The sequence below is a fragment of the Rutidosis leptorrhynchoides genome, chromosome 1, assembly GCF_046630445.1.
Source record: "Rutidosis leptorrhynchoides isolate AG116_Rl617_1_P2 chromosome 1, CSIRO_AGI_Rlap_v1, whole genome shotgun sequence".
Taxonomy (NCBI): domain Eukaryota; kingdom Viridiplantae; phylum Streptophyta; class Magnoliopsida; order Asterales; family Asteraceae; genus Rutidosis; species Rutidosis leptorrhynchoides.
The window spans coordinates 266925801-266943471 of NC_092333.1; the positions used below are offsets into that span (position 1 = coordinate 266925801).

The 17671-nt window shown below is 36.3% G+C and overlaps 1 non-coding gene across 1 annotated transcript; it reads left to right on the forward strand.

Moving 5' to 3' along the window:
- The first annotated feature begins 258 nt into the window (after nucleotides 1-258).
- LOC139887126 (small nucleolar RNA R71) lies at nucleotides 259-365 on the forward strand. Its single transcript, XR_011772970.1, has one exon. It is a non-coding gene; the product is annotated as a small nucleolar RNA R71 (small nucleolar RNA).
- The last annotated feature ends 17306 nt before the right edge of the window (nucleotides 366-17671 follow it).

Genomic DNA, 17671 nt, shown 5'->3' on the forward strand with positions numbered 1-17671 from the left:
ATTCGTCTCTCGACAGCATCTATCTTTGCGGAAAAGGAATCTAAGTCATGGCTAGAATCAGCTCTAGCTGCTTTAGATGATCTAACGATATCTTTTTCTTGGTGCCACTCATGTGAGTGAGAAGCAGTGTTATCAATAATTTTATAAGCATCAGTTTCGGTTTTCTTCATAATGGAACCACCAGCTGCTATATCTATGTCTTTCCTTGTAGTGATGTCGCATCCTTGGTAGAATATTTGTACTATTTGACAGGTATCTAAACCATGTTGCGGACATCCTCTTAATAACTTTCCAAATCTTGTCCACGCCTCATATAGAGTTTCATTTGGCTTCTGTGTGAATGTAAAAATTTCTCCTTGAAGTCTTACGGCTTTAGATGCAGGAAAGAATTGTTTAAGAAATTTTTCAACTAAAACGTCCCATGTATCAATCGCCCCTTCAGGTAACGATTCCAACCAATCTTTGGCTTCTTCCTTTAAAGTCCAGGGAAATAACATGAGATATATCTGTTCATCCTCTACTTCTCGGATTTTAAATAGTGTGCAGATCCTATTAAAGGTACGTAAATGTTCATTTGGATCTTCCTTCGGCGCACCACTAAATTGGCATTGATTAGTCACCATGTGTAGAATTTGTCCTTTGATTTCATAATCTGGCGCATTAATTTCTGGATGAGTAATTGCGTGACCTTGGCCAGTGCGTTTAGCTCTCATTCGGTCTTCCATACTTAAAGGTTCCAGATTCTCCATAATTGAATTTGTTGAATCGGAATCACTAGAGGATTCTGATTTAATGGTTCGTTCCTCAACAATCTCTGTTTGAATGATTAGTAGTTCCGGAGGAAAATTTAATGGTTCAGGATCTATGAATCGTCCCTGAATATTCTCCGGATTCTCAATTGTGAGGTTGGGTTCAAAAAATGGATTATCGGAAATTTGAACTGGAGTACTTGGTCGACTGGATGACGATTCTAAAGAAAAATCAACGGCGGTAATATTTGCTAAATGTCTTGATCTAGTTACAGGTGGTGAACGTACAAAAGGTGGTGAACGTCTTGCTCGGTGCATTCACTGAATATCCTATTAGTTTTTTAAAAAGGAAAGAAAAATTATATAAGTTATCCAATCAATAGACTTTTCTGATTTTGCCCACGTTTCGAATAGCCAAAAGATGCAGCAGAGGGGCAGGATTCGTTTGGTCTCAATATAATTGAGGACTGTTTGGCTCCAATAACCCGGTCCACATACAAATCCAACTATTACTACGAACCAGAAAATTTTGATGTCTATCAATTTAACCACTTAAAATAAATTTTCGTAATTTTAAGAAATTTAGATAAGAAGTAGAAAAAAATTCTAAGTCCTAAAAACTAGAATAGCGAGAAATAAGAAAGAAAAAGAGCGTGTCGAAAAAGGTCGAAAAAGAAAAATGGTTGAAAAATAAAAGGTGACGGAAAAATAAAAGAAACTTATAAAACTTAAAAACACTTGACTAACCTAACCTTATTACCACAACTAACTTAAAATTATAATCGCAAATTGAGATTACTAATTGGAATGATAATTGATACATAGGTAAAAGGTGTCTAAAAATATTAAAGCTTACAAGAAAAACTATATCCCAAATGGCAATAACTTAAAAAGAAACTAAAACTTAAAAGGCGTCACAAAATTCTAAAGTACCTAAATTTTAGTCTAAAGAAAAAGTACTTAAGGGATTTTACGGCAAAGTCTAAAATTCTAGAACTAAAAAAAATAACTATGGCAAAAACTAAGTTTAAAACTAAAAACTAGCGAAAAATACAAATATTACGCTAAAACAATTAAAAAGGGACAAAATATAAAAATATACAAAAAGTTGTAAAAATTACAATTTTTATAAAAATATTATTTTTATATTATTTATTTTATAAAACTATTAATTTTTATATATAATAAAACTAATTATAATTAATTAAAACTAAATTATATTAATAATAAACTAATTAGGGTTTAAATAATAATAATAATTAATTACACCGTATTAAATGCAGATTAGGGTTTTGGTCTGGCCTGTCAGGGCGGCTACGCGAGTTGCGGTGCCCGAAGCAGCAAACTCCGCGAGTCGCGGGGTTCCAAAATTCAAATGACAGGTTGTTTAAAATTCGACGCATTTTTTTTTTCTGTTTTATATTTTCTGTTTAAATCAAAATATTCATATAATAAAAACTTATATTTAAAAACTAAAATAAAAATAGAACTACTTTATAATTTTAAAAATATCTTAAAAATAGATTTATATATATATTAATTTTTTTTTCGGTTTTTTTTTTATCTTCTAAATAAATACAAAATATTTAAATAAAACTTATATTTTTATAAAATAAAAATAAAGAAACTTTATAAAACTTAAATATTTAACAAACTCTTAAAAATATTTATATTTTTGTTTTCTTTTTATATTTTCGAATAATTAAAAACGTATTTTTTACAAAAACGTATTTTTATAAAAGTAAACTAAAAATAAAAATCTTTTTTTTTTATATTAGCGTTGCGCTTCCGGCTTTTAAGCGAATCCCCGGCAGCGGCGCCAAAAAATACTTGATGTTAATGCTAAGGGGTATAAAATACTATTAAATTTTAGCAGAAAATACTATTAAATACGATACAATTTTGCACAAGATATTTATTTATTTATAGAATAGATATACTTAAACCTTGCTACAACACTTATAGGCAGTGTACCTAATCGTACAGTAGTGTAGTTTTTAATAAGTCCGGTTCGTTCCACAGGGAAAATCTTTAAACAAAGCTTAACGCTATATTAGTTTACTTTTATAAAAATACAAATGTATATATAAGTAATATTATTATTATAAAGGGGGGTTTTTACCGTTTAATGATCGGTTTGTCGATTTTAAAACTTTAGTCGCAGTTAAAACCAAATGTAAAATATTAAAAGGACTTTAATTTAAAGCGTAAAGTAAATAACGATAATGAAATTGCGAATAATAAAAGTGCGATAAAATAAACTTGCGATAATTAAAAAGTACGATAATTAAAAATGCAATTAAATACAATAACAATAAATAAAAATGCGATAATTAGAAGTGCAATTAAATATAAAATAAAGGAAATTAAATATGAAATAAAATAATTATGCTCATTTAAACTTCCGTAATCATGATGTTTGACGTGTTGATTTTAGTTTTATGCCCATGGGTTAATTGTCCTTTGTCCTGGATTATTTAATATGTCCATACGGATTTGTCCATAAAAGTCCATCAGTCATAAATATAAAGAGCGAAAGCCTTCGTCAAATTATTCTTATTCCCGAAGTCAAATATTCCAACTAATTGGGGATTCGAATTGTAACAAGGTTTTAATACTTTGTTTAATGAATACACCAGGTTATCGATTGCGTGTAAACCAAGGTTTTACTACTTTGTTAACAATTACACCAATTACCCTTGAATGTAATTCACCCCTGTTTCAACAAGTCTATTAACTATTAATCCAGTTCCGTGTCCGGTAAAATGAATAATTATTGGTATTTATAGATATCCCGCCCACCGTACCCAGTTAAGCGTATGTGGTTATATATAAATACGTCGAATTATAAGTTTGTATATTAAATTAACAAGGTATTGTTTAGTTAATATAAAACCCATTAATAGCCTATAGTCTAATTTCCACAAGTGTCGTTCTTTTATCCAAACCTCAATTATGGTACAAAGCCCAATTACCCAATTTTAGTAATTAGCCCAACATCATGATTACTTCGGATTAAATAAGCATAATAATAACTTAGCTACGAGACATTAAATTAAAAAGGTTGAACATAACTTACAATGATTAAAAATAGCGTAGCGTTACACGGACAGAATTTCGACTTACACCCTTACAACATTCGCTAACATACCCTTATTATTAGGATTAAAATTAAAATTAAAATTAAAATATAAATTATAAATATAAATATAACGTATATAGATGGATGGATATATTGGATGAAAAATTGATCAGAATTCGTTGGACTTTATAGGGAGTTTCAGTTTTTGGGGCTCCGCGACTCGCGGCCCTTTCCTTCTTCAAACTCCGCGAGTCGCGGAGATCGTTTTCACAGCTCACCCACATTTGGCTCTTTGTTTGCCGACGATTTATTTTATAAATATAATATATATATATAATTAATATAATTAATTATATATTATATTATATTTATATACATAGTTAACTTGTAATTTTTAGTCCGTTGCGTCGAGCGTTGAGAGTTGACTCTGGTCCCGGTTCCGGATTTTCGAACGTCCTTGCGTACAATTTAATATCTTGTACTTTGCGTTTTGAATCTTGTACTCTTGTAATTTCGAGACGTTTCTTATCAATAATTGGAACCTCTTTGATTGTATTTTGTACTTTTGAGCTTTTTGGTCGTTTGCGTCTTCAATTCGTCGAATCTGTCTTTTGTCTTCACCTTTTATTATTTAAACGAATATCACTTTAAAATAGAACAATTGCAACTAAAAGCTTTTCTTTCTTGAGGAATAATGCTATAAAATATATGTTCGTTTTTAGCATTATCAGATAGTAAATCTCATTACGTTTCCAACGATATTTGGTTCATCAAAAACGGAGCTACGGTTTGAAAGTTATGACCATAACAAGTTCAGTTTCAGGCTCAGTTCATTGGGACTCCGTCCAGACTTTGGGACGCCGTCCAAGAATGAAGGGTGGGACGCCGTCCGACCATTTTGGATGCCGTCCAAAGTGCCTGACAGGCCAACAGCTGTATTTTAAAGGTTTTAAAAGAGGGTATTTGAGTCTTTTCACTTGGGGGTCGGTTTTGAGCCATTAAAACTGATCCACTCTCATTCTTATCCCCATTTCACCTTCTCAAACACTCTCATCAAACCCTAGTGAGAGAGAGAGGTTCTAGCGAGAGAGAGTTAGGGATTTGGAGAAGAAGAAGTGTGATTCGGGTCGGGTCTCAAGAGTTAAAGTTGTTCACCTCGTTCACGGCTACGTGGTGGTAGTGTTGGTAAGCTCTAAATCCGAATTTCTTTGTTAAGATTATTGTTTGAGTTAAAGTTTGTGCTAGTTAGAGTTATAACCCATTTATTGTGAAGTTTGGGGGTTTTTGGGGAAGATTCTTGTATGTAAACCCGAATTGGTGACTTAGGGTTTCAATTGATGGAATTGTTAGTTTGGACCTTGCATGTGTTAGTTAAACCTTAGAACACTTGTGTTGACTTGATTTTTGGGTGTAAACCCTAATCTAGGTCAAAATGGGTCGAATGGGTATTTTGGGTCAAGTAAGCTTGATTCGGTGTCAAACTAAGTTATGGGTCAAGATTTGATGAACCAAGTATATAAATGTTTGATTCAAGTGTTAAATGGTATTTTGGAAAGTTAGTCACTAGCCGTTAGTGATTAAAGATATTTTTGGGACTTATGTCAAAATGGGTTGACTTAGATGGGTCAAATTTGGTAATGACTTTAATTTTGGATTAATTGGATGATAAGCAATTTTGGTTAAGACCTAGATTGGTTTAAATGGTGTCAAATATAATTTTGGTTAAATTGTACTTGTTGGATGGGTCAGAATTACCACCCGTAGTGGTAATTGGTGAAGTCCACTTTATGTGTCTAAATGGGCGGATTGTGGTGATAGGTGTAAACCCTTGGTTAAGGGTGTTGAAGTCGAATTCTCTCGTAGAGAATGTATGTTGATTGTTTGTATATCTATATGCGTATTATAGGTAAAAGGTTTGCTCGGTTGCTTTTGGAGGCGATTTACGTTTATGACTTGTGCGGGCAATTCGAGGTGAGTGGAATAATTATATGCGTAGGTATATAATGTATCTATTTGTTGTAGCGTGAAATGTGTAGTGTCGAGGTGTTAAGACACCACGTTTCACGTGAAGAGTGTAGCATCGAGGTGTTAAGATGCCACTCGGGTGTAGTGTCGAGGTGTTAAGACACCACTCCGTAAAATAATGAGTGAAGCATCGAGGTGTTAAGATGCCACTCGGGGTGAAGTGCCGAGGTGTTAAGGTGCCACCCTAGGGGTTAGTGGTGCGAGGTGTTAAGTGCCCTAACGGATGTTGTGAACACCGATGGCGTTTTCGCGAGCGCCGTTCCCTTGTACTATTGGTTAACCATGGTTATTTGTGTTGTAGCGTAAGCATATTATATTTGTTCATATTATATATGTTTTTGTTATGCTAGCTTGATTATTGGAGGTTATAGCTTGTAATTGTGATGATAAGCTAATTGTGTTGCTAGCATGTATGCGGTATGTGAGTAAGTGTTTGCAAGTAGGTATATTATATATGTATGTGTATAATTATTGCATTCACTAAGCCTCGGCTTACCCCTCTCGTTGTTTACCTTTTTACAGGTATTGTGTTATTGATGCTAGCTAGTTGTTAGACTAGACGTGCAGGAGCGGTTGGGCTTGATGGGGTAGCTTTCGGATAATTGGACGCGGATGGGGGTTTTGGTAGTCCCCGAGATTATGCTCTTGGTATCGGGTTGGGTTGTAGAGTTCTAATCCGTCTAAAGAGATAAATGGGTCGAAACTGCTACTTTATTTGTAAAACGGGTCATTGTGAGCCCGGGGTTGTAAAACTTGTTTTTATGGTGGCAATATCTTAGTTTTACTTAATATGTCATATTGTGAAAATGGTTTCGTTGAAAAGTGTCGGGGAGCGAGTTTTTCGCTCGCGTGTAAACAAAAACTGATCAGTACTTTTTAGTTCATTGGGACGCCGTCCCAAATCCTTGGACGCCGTCCCAGTTGTAAAGGCTGGACACCGTCCCGATTTCTGGACGCCGTCCAGATGGGCAGTCACAGAAATTTTTTTTTGTGTCGTGTTTTTGGTAAATCAATGTTGGGTTGTTACAACATGTAACTAGTCTTCTCATGTCACTAACTAATTTAGTTTTGTCTTAATGAGTTACTAGTAACAAAATGGGCTCCTAATTAATCCATTAAGAGAAGTAGGGTGGGCTTCCAAGTCCATGTTCATTAATAAAGGTCCAAGTCCAAGTAAGTAACAAATTAAATAAACAAAGCCCAAGTAATTAACTAGTAACATTAGTTAATTAAAAATGACTAATAATAATTAATCATGAACGTAAATAATATCCAAAATATTATTCGTGTAAAGTATGTGTGTCACTAAGACAAGTCGGGCCATGAAAAGTTAAATACGGTAACAAGTAACACGTATAAGAACACGTTTATTAAAACACAAGCATTAATAATAAATTATTAATAATTAAACGTTGGAAAATACAGGGTCGTTACATTACCCACCTGCATCATTTGATCCTCTCGTTCCCAGGTAAACTCAGGTCCTCGTTTGGCATTCCATCGTACTCGGACGATTGGAATCTTGTTGTGTTTCAAAGTTTTGACCTCACGGTCCATAATTTCGACAGGCTCTTCCACGAAGTGGAGTTTGTCATCAATTGTAAGTTCCTCCAATGGTATGACATGTTTCGGTTCAGCAAGACACTTCTTCAAATTCGATACATGAAAGGTAGCATGAACTGAGCTCAATTGAGTCGGAAGGTCCAGACAGTAAGCAACGGGTCCAACACGCTCCAAGATTTCAAAAGGACCAATGTATCGTGGATTGAGCTTCCCACGTTTTCCAAAACGGATCACACCTTTTCAAGGCGCGACCTTCAACATTACACGGTTACCCATGTTGAATTCAAAGTCTTTACGTTTAAGGTCGGCATAACTCTTTTGGCGATCACGGGCAGTCTTGAGTCTCGCTTGAATTTGGACAATCTTCTCAGTTGTTTCATGGACTATCTCGGGTTCGGTGATTTTCGTTTCGCCTACTTCAGCCCAACAAATAGGAGATCGGCACTTGCGGCTATACAATGCTTCAAAAGGTGCGGCATTAATACTCAAATGATAACTGTTGTTGTAAGAGAATTCGGCTAGTGGCAAATGCCTTTCCCAAGCCTTTCCGAAATCAATGACACATGCACGCAACATGTCTTGTAAAGTCTGAATCATGCGTTCGCTTTGTCCGTCGGTCTGTGGGTGATACGCAGTACTCATGTCGAGACGGGTTCCCAAGGCTTCTTGAAAAGAACGCCAAAATCTGGAAGCAAAACGGGGATCGCGATCTGAGATGATCGATAAGGGCACACCATGACGAGATACAACCTCTTTTATGTATAGTTGAGCGAGTCTCTCTATTGTATCCGTTTCCTTCATGGCTAAAAAGTGTGCAGATTTGGTAAGACGATCAACGATAACCCAGATGGTATCGTATCCGCCCACTGTCTTTGGTAGCTTCATAATGAAATCCATTGTTATCCTTTCCCACTTCCATTGCGGGATTTTCGGTTATTGAAGTAACCCAGAAGGCTTCTGATGCTCGGCCTTAACTTTCAAGCAAGTCAAACACTTACCAACATAAGTTGCAACATCCTTCTTAAGATTAGGCCACCAATACTGTTCCTTAAGATCGTGGTACATTTTACTGGCTCCTGGATGAATCGAATATCTCAACTTGTGGGCTTCATCTAGTATAAGGCTACGTAGGTCTCCATAACGAGGTACCCAAATTCTTCCGGCATAGCATCGGAGTCCAGTCTCCTTAACTTCAAATCGAGAAATGAGAATGTTCAAGTATTCTTGAGATATATTCTCCTCCTTGAGAGCCTCATCTTGGGCTGCTCGAATCTGGCTATTGAGGTTCGAATGAATGGTGATGTTCAGTGCCCGAACACGAAGAGGTGACATCCTCTCATTTTGGCTCAAAGCGTCAGCTACAACATTGGCCTTGCCAGGGTGATAACGAAGTTCAGAATCATAGTCGTTCAGCGTCTCGATCCATCGACGCTGTCTCATATTCAGTTGCTTCTGATCGAAGATGTGTTGGAGACTTATATGATCGGTGAAAATAGTTCTCTTAGTTCCATAAAGGTAATGTCTCCACAGTTTTAATGCAAAGACAACGGCTCCAAGCTCGAGATCGTGCGTTGTGTAATTTTACTCGTGAATCTTCAGTTGACGAGAAGCGTAAGCGATAACCTTTGTTCGTTGCATCAGTAGATAACCAAAACCACTCTTCGAAGCATCGCAATAAATGACGAAATTGTCACTGCCTTCAGGGAGTGATAAGATAGGTGCGGTGGTTAACTTCTTTTTCAAGGTTTGAAATGCCGATTCCTGTTCGGGTTCCCAAATGAACTTCTTCCCTTTGTAAGTCAGCGCGGTCAAAGGAAGCGCAATCAGAGAGAAACCTTCAATAAATCTTCGGTAGTAACCGGCGAGACCTAAAAATTGGCGGATATGAGTTGGAGTAGTGGGGGTCTCCCACTTGCTGATAGCTTCAATCTTTGCGGGATTAACTTTAATACCTTGATCACTCACAACGTGACCCAGAAATTGGACTTCCTTCAACCAAAACTCACACTTGGAGAATTTTGCATAAAGTTGCTCTTGTCTCACGAGTTACAACACTAGACGAAGATGTTGCTCATGTTCTTCTTCACTTTTGGAGTAGATGAGGATATCGTCTATGAAGACGATAACGAACTTATCCAGGTATGGCTTGCATACACGATTCATGAGGTCCATAAACACGGCAGGTGCGTTGGTTAAACTAAATGGCATCACGAGAAACTCGTAATGACCATAACGAGTTCTGAATGCAGTCTTCATCACATCGACCTCTTTCACCCTCAACTGGTGATATCCGGATCGCAAATCGATCTTAGAGTAAACGCTCGATCCTTGTAGTTGATCAAAAAGATCGTCAATTCGGGGAAGAGGATACCGATTCTTGATCGTCAATTTGTTGAGTTCACGGTAGTCGATACACATGCGGAAGGATCCGTCCTTCTTTTTCACAAATAAAACAGGTGCGCCCCAAGGCGAGAAACTTGGTTGGATAAATCCACGGTCTAGCAGTTCTTGTAATTGGCTCTGCAACTCTTGCATCTCGAAAGGTGCGAGTCGATAAGGTACGCGAGCTATAGGTGCAGCTCCTGGCACTAAATCGATCTGAAACTCTACTGCTCTCGGTGGCGGTAATCCAGGCAATTCTTCCAGAAAGACATCGAAAAATTCGTTCACAATTCGTACGTCATCCACATTCTTCACCTCAGTTTCTAACGTTTTCACACGTGCTAGAACAGCAAGACGTCCTTTCTTCATGATCTTTTGCGCTTTCATGCAACTAATGAGATTCAGTTTCGAGCTACATCTCTCTCCGTAAATAATCAGTGGCTCACCATCTCCGTGCGGTATACGAAGAGCTTTATCTCCACAGATAATGTCGGCCCTTATCTTGGTCAACCAGTCCATACCGAAAATAACATCAAAGCTTCCCAACTTAATGGGTATCAAGTCAATCTCGAAATCTACACCAGCTATATTGATAATAGCTCCTCGGCTAATTTGGTCAACTTTCTCAAGTTTTCCATTGGCTACCTCTACAAGCATACTCTCCTTTAAAGGAACTAACGACCAATTTATCTTAGAGCAAAAGTGTCTACATACATAACTTCTATAGGCACCAGTATCAAATAGGACATAAGCTAATAGATTGTTGATAGTGAAAATACCTGTGACCAAGTCGGGGTTTTCACGGGCATCCCTTGCGTTTACGTTGAAAGCTCTGCCACGCGGTGGTCCGTCGTCCTTTCGCTTGTTGGGACACTCATTTTTGAAGTGGCCCGGTTGTCCACACTCATAGCACTTTCTCGGTCACATGGGGTTCGGCTTCCCAGTCATGGTGGTGATCTTGCAGTCCTTGCCAATATGCCCGGTCCTTTTGCACTTTTCACAGACAACATTACAGTACCCGGTATGGTGCTTGTAGCACCTCTTGCACTGTGGCAGACTACCCTTGTAGTTGGGGTCCGAGTTGGTGTTCGGATTGGGGTTCCTCCCATCGTTGTGCCTCTTAGCGGGGGTTTGATCATAGGCTCTCCCCTTGTTGTTGTCCCACTTACGCTTCTCACTGCTAACCCCCGATTCAGATTTTGCCTTTTCCGGTTCATCGATGATAATTTGGTTCATTAAGGTGTGCTCCATGCGCATTGCTTCCGGGACATTAGGTGGCTTAGACGAGGTGACATTTCCCTTAATGGACTTAGGAAGTCCCCACAAGTACCTTTCCATCCGCTTAAACTCCGGGGTAACCATCGTTGGACACATTAGAGCTAATTCCAGATACCTACGGTTGTAACCATCAAGATCGTTTCCAACAACCTTCAACTGCCAAAACTCGGCCTCCATTTTCTGGATCTCTGTTCGGGGACAGTACTCTTCAATCATAGCCCCCTTGAATTCTTCCCACGGCGTAGCATACACCTCGTCAATACCCTTGGCTTGAGCCAGTATGTTCCATCAAGTTAGGGCGCCGTCAGACAATGTACATGAGGCATACTTTGTTTTGTTCGTCTCTGAGCAGTTGCTAACTCGGAACACAGATTCTAATTTCTCAAACCACCTAGTGAGACCAACCGGCCCCTCAGTACCACTAAAGTTGTGGGGCTTGCATCTTTGGAATTCTTTGTATGTGCACCCATTACGAATGGGCTGGTTAACTGGTAGGGCTTGAGGTTCATTTCCGCTAAAGCTGCGGCTACGCGTTCAGTGATCATTACTTCGATATGTGCTGCTTTGGGCGTTGATCTTCCGTTGGCCATTGATGTTCTAAACAAAAATTTTGACTCAAGTCAAAATCCAGTATTCAATTATAATAATACAGTATATGGTAACCAACATAGAATCAGCATAACACATGCTAATCAAGTAACGCAAATAGATTCAGATACCATAAAATCATCATACAATAACATAAATAGAACATCGTACAAAAGTTAAATAACCCAAAGTTCCATTCATTAATAATAAGTTGCATATATATTTTTGGGACTGAGAATACATGCGGCTTTATAAATGTTGATGAAATAGACACAAGTAATCGAAAACTACATTATATGGTTGGATTATCGAAATCAAATATCGCCCTTCAAGTCTGGTAACCTAAGAATTAAGGAAATGACCCCTAATTGACGCGAATCCTAAAGATAGATCTATTGGGCCTAACAACCCCCATTCATGTCTATGGATGGCTTTAGTACTTTGAGATTATTATTATACAGACGAGATGTTTGTGGGGATATTCTATGCATTATGTTTAATGTCGGTTATCAGGTGTTCAATCCATATGAATGATATTTTTATGCAGATGGCTATATGCATGCATGATATTTATGAGAAATGAAAATGAAAATCTTGTGGTCTATTAAAAATGATGGAAATGTTATAATTCAGTAGGCTTATAACTACCTTTAGTGGTTTGATTCTTGATGTTATAATTCAGTAGGCTTATAACTACCTTTAGTGATTTGATTCTTGATTAAGAATACTAATAATGAAGTGTAAGAACAAAGATGATAATGGAGAGAAAGAAAGAAACACTTTGTAAGTGTGAGAAATGGTGCAAGTTTAATGCTTGCATTCATGGCTATTTATAGCAAAAATATCACAAGTTTAGGTAATACAATAATATTACTTTTGTGTATCAATAATTGACTATCCATTTATATATATATATATATATATATATATATATATATATATATATATATATATATATATATATATATATATATATATTATAACACTCCCCTTGGATAGCAATTTTGTTTGTTGAAGATCAACTGTAAGTTACTGCCTCGTTAAAAACCTTGCTAAAGAAAACCCAGTGGGAAAAACTTTAGCTAAGGGAAAAAGAGTGCAGCATGGAGTTGACTCCCCCTCAAGTAGACATCGCTTCGGTTGTTACATCTTTTGAACATGTCTCATGCCAATGTTATGAACGTGTGTTCTGAAAATAGCAGTTGGAAGTGCTTTCGTGAAAAGATCAGCAGAGTTTTTGCTGGATTGAACATATCTCATTTCAATCTCGTTGTCCTTAATGAGATTTTGAGTGTATGAGAAGAATCTAGGAGGTATGTGTTTGGTTCGGTCACTTTTGATATACCCTTCTTTCATATGTGCTATGCAAGCTGCATTATCTTCATAGATAATTGTTGGACTTTTATCGCGTTCTAGTCCACAAGAATCAGTAATGATTTGTGTCATTGATCTCAACCAAAAACATTCCCGAGTAGCTTCATGTAATGCAATCACTTCGGCATGATTTGATGATGTAGCAACAAGTGTTTGTTTTTAAGAACGCCATGATATTGCAGTACCTCCGTTTAGGAATACATATCCAGTTTGAGATTTAGCTTTATGTGGATCAGATAAATAACCTGCATTAGCATAACCAATCAAATCTTGTTTTGATTCGTTAAAATAAAATAATCCTAAATCAGTAGTTCCTCGAAGGTATCGAAATATGTGTTTGATCCCATTCCAGTGTCTTTTGGTAGGAGCAGAGCTGAACCTTGCCAACAAATTAACCGCAAAAGAAATGTCAGGTCTTGTACAATTTGTAAGATACATAAGAGCTCCAATTGCACTAAGATATGGTACTTCTGGTCCAAGAATATCTTCATGATCTTCACATGGACGAAATGGATCAGTTTCAACATTGAGTGATCTAACAACCATAGGAGTACTTAATGGTTTTACCTTGTCCATATTGAAACGTTTCAAAATATTTTCAATATATGTTGTTTGCTGTACAAGTAAACCATTAGGCATATGCTCAATTTGTAAACCAAGGCAATACTTGGTTTTTCCGAGATCTTTCATTTCAAATTCTTTCTTTAGAAGTTGAATGGCTTCATAGATCTCTTTATTTGTACCTATGATGTTAAGATCATCAACATAAACAGCTATGATCACATATCCGGATGTTATTTTCTTAATGAAAACACAAGGGCAAGTAAGGTTATTTGTATACCCTTTGCTTATCAAGTAATCACTTAATCGGTTATACCACATACGTCCCGATTGTTTTAACCCATATAAAGATCTTTGTAATTTAATCGAATACATTTCTTTGGGTTTTGCATTTGATGCTTCTGGTACCTTAAATCCTTCTGGTATCTTCATATATATATCACTATCAAGTGATCCATATAGGTAAGCAGTCACAACATCCATGAGATGCATTTCTAAATTTTTAGAAACTGCCAGGCTGATTAAGTACCTAAAAGTAATTGCATCCATAACAGGGGAATAAGTTTCTTCATAATCAATTCCCGGTCTTTGAGAAAAACCTTGAGCTACAAGTCTAGCTTTATACCTTGTAACTTCATTTTTCTCATTTCTTTTTCGGACAAAAATCTATCTGTATCCTACAGGTTTCACATCTTTAGGAGTGAGAATGATGGATCCGAAAACTTTTCTTTTATTGAGTGATTCTAATTCAGCTCGTATTGCTTCTTTCCATTGAGCCCAATCATGTCTATTTTGACATTCAACCATAGATGTTGGTTCTGGATCATCATCATTATTCATGATGTCATATGCAACATTAAATGAAAATTTCTCATCAAGATTTTTCATTTCATTTCGGTTCCATAATATTTTTGAATATGCATAATTGATTGCAATTTCTGTATTGACATCATCAATCTCCTCTACAGTAGGAGTACTGATCTGTGGTTTTTCTTGAACACTTTCTTTTACTTCATTATCAGCTGATTTTCTTTTTCGAGGATTTTTATCCTTTGAACCAATTGGTCTTCCACGTTTCTGACGTGGCAAAGATTCATGAGTGACGTTATTGCCAGCTTTTGGAATTTCAATTCGAGCTGGAGTATTTACTGCTGGTATATATGATTTTGTCACCTTTTTTGTATCTGTAAATGCATCAGGCAATTGATTTGCAAGTTCTTGTATACGCATTATCTTTTGAACTTCTGTCTCGCATTCTTTTGTGCGAGGATCAAGATACTTTAATTGAGGTTCACACCATGAAACATCATTTTCTTTATTTTTCATTTCTCCCCCTAATCTAGGGAACAATGTTTCATTAAAATGACAATCAGCAAAACGTGCTGTAAAAACGTCACATGTCATAGGTTCAATATACCTTAATATTGAAGATGTTTCATATCCAACATATATTCCCAACCTCCTTTGAGGACCCATTTTTGTACGTTGTGGTGTCGCAATTGGAACATACACTGCACAACCAAATGTTCTAAGATGGGAAATATTTGGCTCTTGACCAAAAGCAAGTTGTAGGGGGGAATATTTATGACTTGCACTTGGTCTGATGCGAATCAATGCAGCAGCATGTAAAACTGCATGACCCCATATAGATACAGGGAGTTTTGTTCTCATTATCAATGGTCTAGCGATTAACTGTAAACGTTTAATCAATGACTCGGCTAAACCATTTTGTGTATGCACATGAGCAACAGAATGTTCAACAACAATTCCTATAGACATGCAATAGTCATTAAATGCTTGAGATGTAAATTCACCAGCATTATCAAGTCTCACCCTTTTAATGGTGTAATCAGGAAAATGAGCTCTCAATTTAATAATTTGGGCAAGAAATTTTGCAAATGCCACATTACGGCTTGATAACAGACAAACATGAGACCATCTGCTAGATGCATCTATTAGAACCATGAAATATCTAAATGGTCCACATGGTGGATGAATTGGTCCACATATATCACCTTGAATTCTTTCAAGAAACATTGGTGATTCTTTCTCAACCTTAAGTGGTGAGGGTCTAGTTATCAATTTTCCAAGAGAGCAAGATGTACATGGAACCATTGTATCATGATGGATTTTTCTATCCTTTAGTGGATGTTCATGAGTACATTCAATAATCCTTTTTATCATTGTTGATCCTGGATGGCCTAATCTGTTATGCCATAAACTGAATACACCAGGATCAATATATTTTTCGTTAACTACCATATGTATTTCTGGTACATTTATATGTGTATAATGTAATCCAGAACTAAGTCTTGGCAGTTTTTCAACCACATGACTCTTGTCAGTGATACTTAAATATTTCTCATTTTCTGTTGTCACTGACTGATAATCATACCCGTTAAGGTATATGTCGGAGAAACTCAATAAATTTCTGCTTGACTTGGGAGAAAATAAGCCATCATTTATTAAAAATTTTGTACCATTTGGTAGTATGAAATTTGCCTTTCCTATCCCTTTTATCAAGTTAGCAGGTCCTGATATTGTATGTATAGTTCCTTCCGTTGGTTTTAGATCAATAAAATATTTCTCGGATTTAAGTATAGTGTGTGTAGTTCCACTGTCCGCTATACAGAGATCTCCACCACTTGATTGATGTTGTATTCCAGCAAAATTCATATTGAACTTTATATATAAGAAATAAATAGTGAGTACATTAATATTACACAATATTTTACACGCAAATAGATAGTACTGAAACATTTAGCAAACATAATGACAAAGACAGACGATATTAAATCGTTTATTTTTCGAAAGACACACAACTTAAACATTCAAGAAATCTTCATATAAATCAGATGGTTTCTCAGTGACTGTTGGATCGATGTTATCCACAAAGTTTACTTCCTTTTCTTTATCTTTCAGCGAATCCTGATACATCTTAACAAGATATTTAGATGTTCGGCAAGTATTAGCCCAGTGGCCCATTCTACCACATCTGTAGCAAGATTCTTCAGAATTTTTAGAAGAATTTTCTTCAACATCTTGTTTAGTGGGCTTGTTTTGTGGTTGATATTTATATTTTCGTGGATTATTATTTCTTTGACCACCACGGCCACGACCACGACCACGTCCTCGCCCATTACCATTACCATAAGGATGGTTTCTACCATAGTTATGGCTTTTGGCATGATGATGGTGATGGTTATTATAACCACGACCTTGCCCGCGTCCTTGTCCCTGTTTATAATTATTTGCAGTATTTGCTTCAGGGATTGCAAGTGTACCAGTAGGACGGGATTGCTGATTTTTCATTAATAGCTCATCATTTTGCTCTGCAACTAAGAGATATGAATTAAGTTCAGGATATGTTTTGAACTTTAGCATTCTCAAATTTCTTTGCACTGTGATGTTTGCAGCATTCATTGTGGAGAAAGTTTTCTCCATCATGTCTGCATCACTTATTTCATGTCCACAGAATTTAAGTTGTGAACATGTATTATACAGAGCTGAGCTATATTCATTTACTTTCTTAAAGTCTTGGAACCTTAATGTTCTCCATTGTTCCATAGCAGCTGGAAGTGAAATTTCTCTTTGATTATTGAATCTGCTTTTGAGACCTTCCCATAAAACATGGGGATCTTCTACAGTCATATAATTATTTTGTAAGCATTCATCAATATGTTGATGAATAAAGCAACATGCCGTTGCTTGTTCTTTTTCAGAACAAGTGTTGTTTTCATTTATGACTTCAAGAATGCCCATTGATTTAAGATGCATTTTTACTTTTATAACTCATGGCATGTAGTTGTTTCCAGTTGATTCTAAAGGAGTAAATTTAAGCTTTTCCAGATTCGACATTTTCTATTAAAACAAACAACATGATAAATTATAGTCACTTTATATTCATAAGTATATAAACATTAAACATAAATTTAATATAACATAAATGATAAGTAGGTGACAGTGTCGACCATATGTAAGCAATCATTAATAAATGTTATATAACATAAATATAAATATTAGTAAACATAAATGATAATTAGGTGACAGTGTCGGCCATATAAATGTT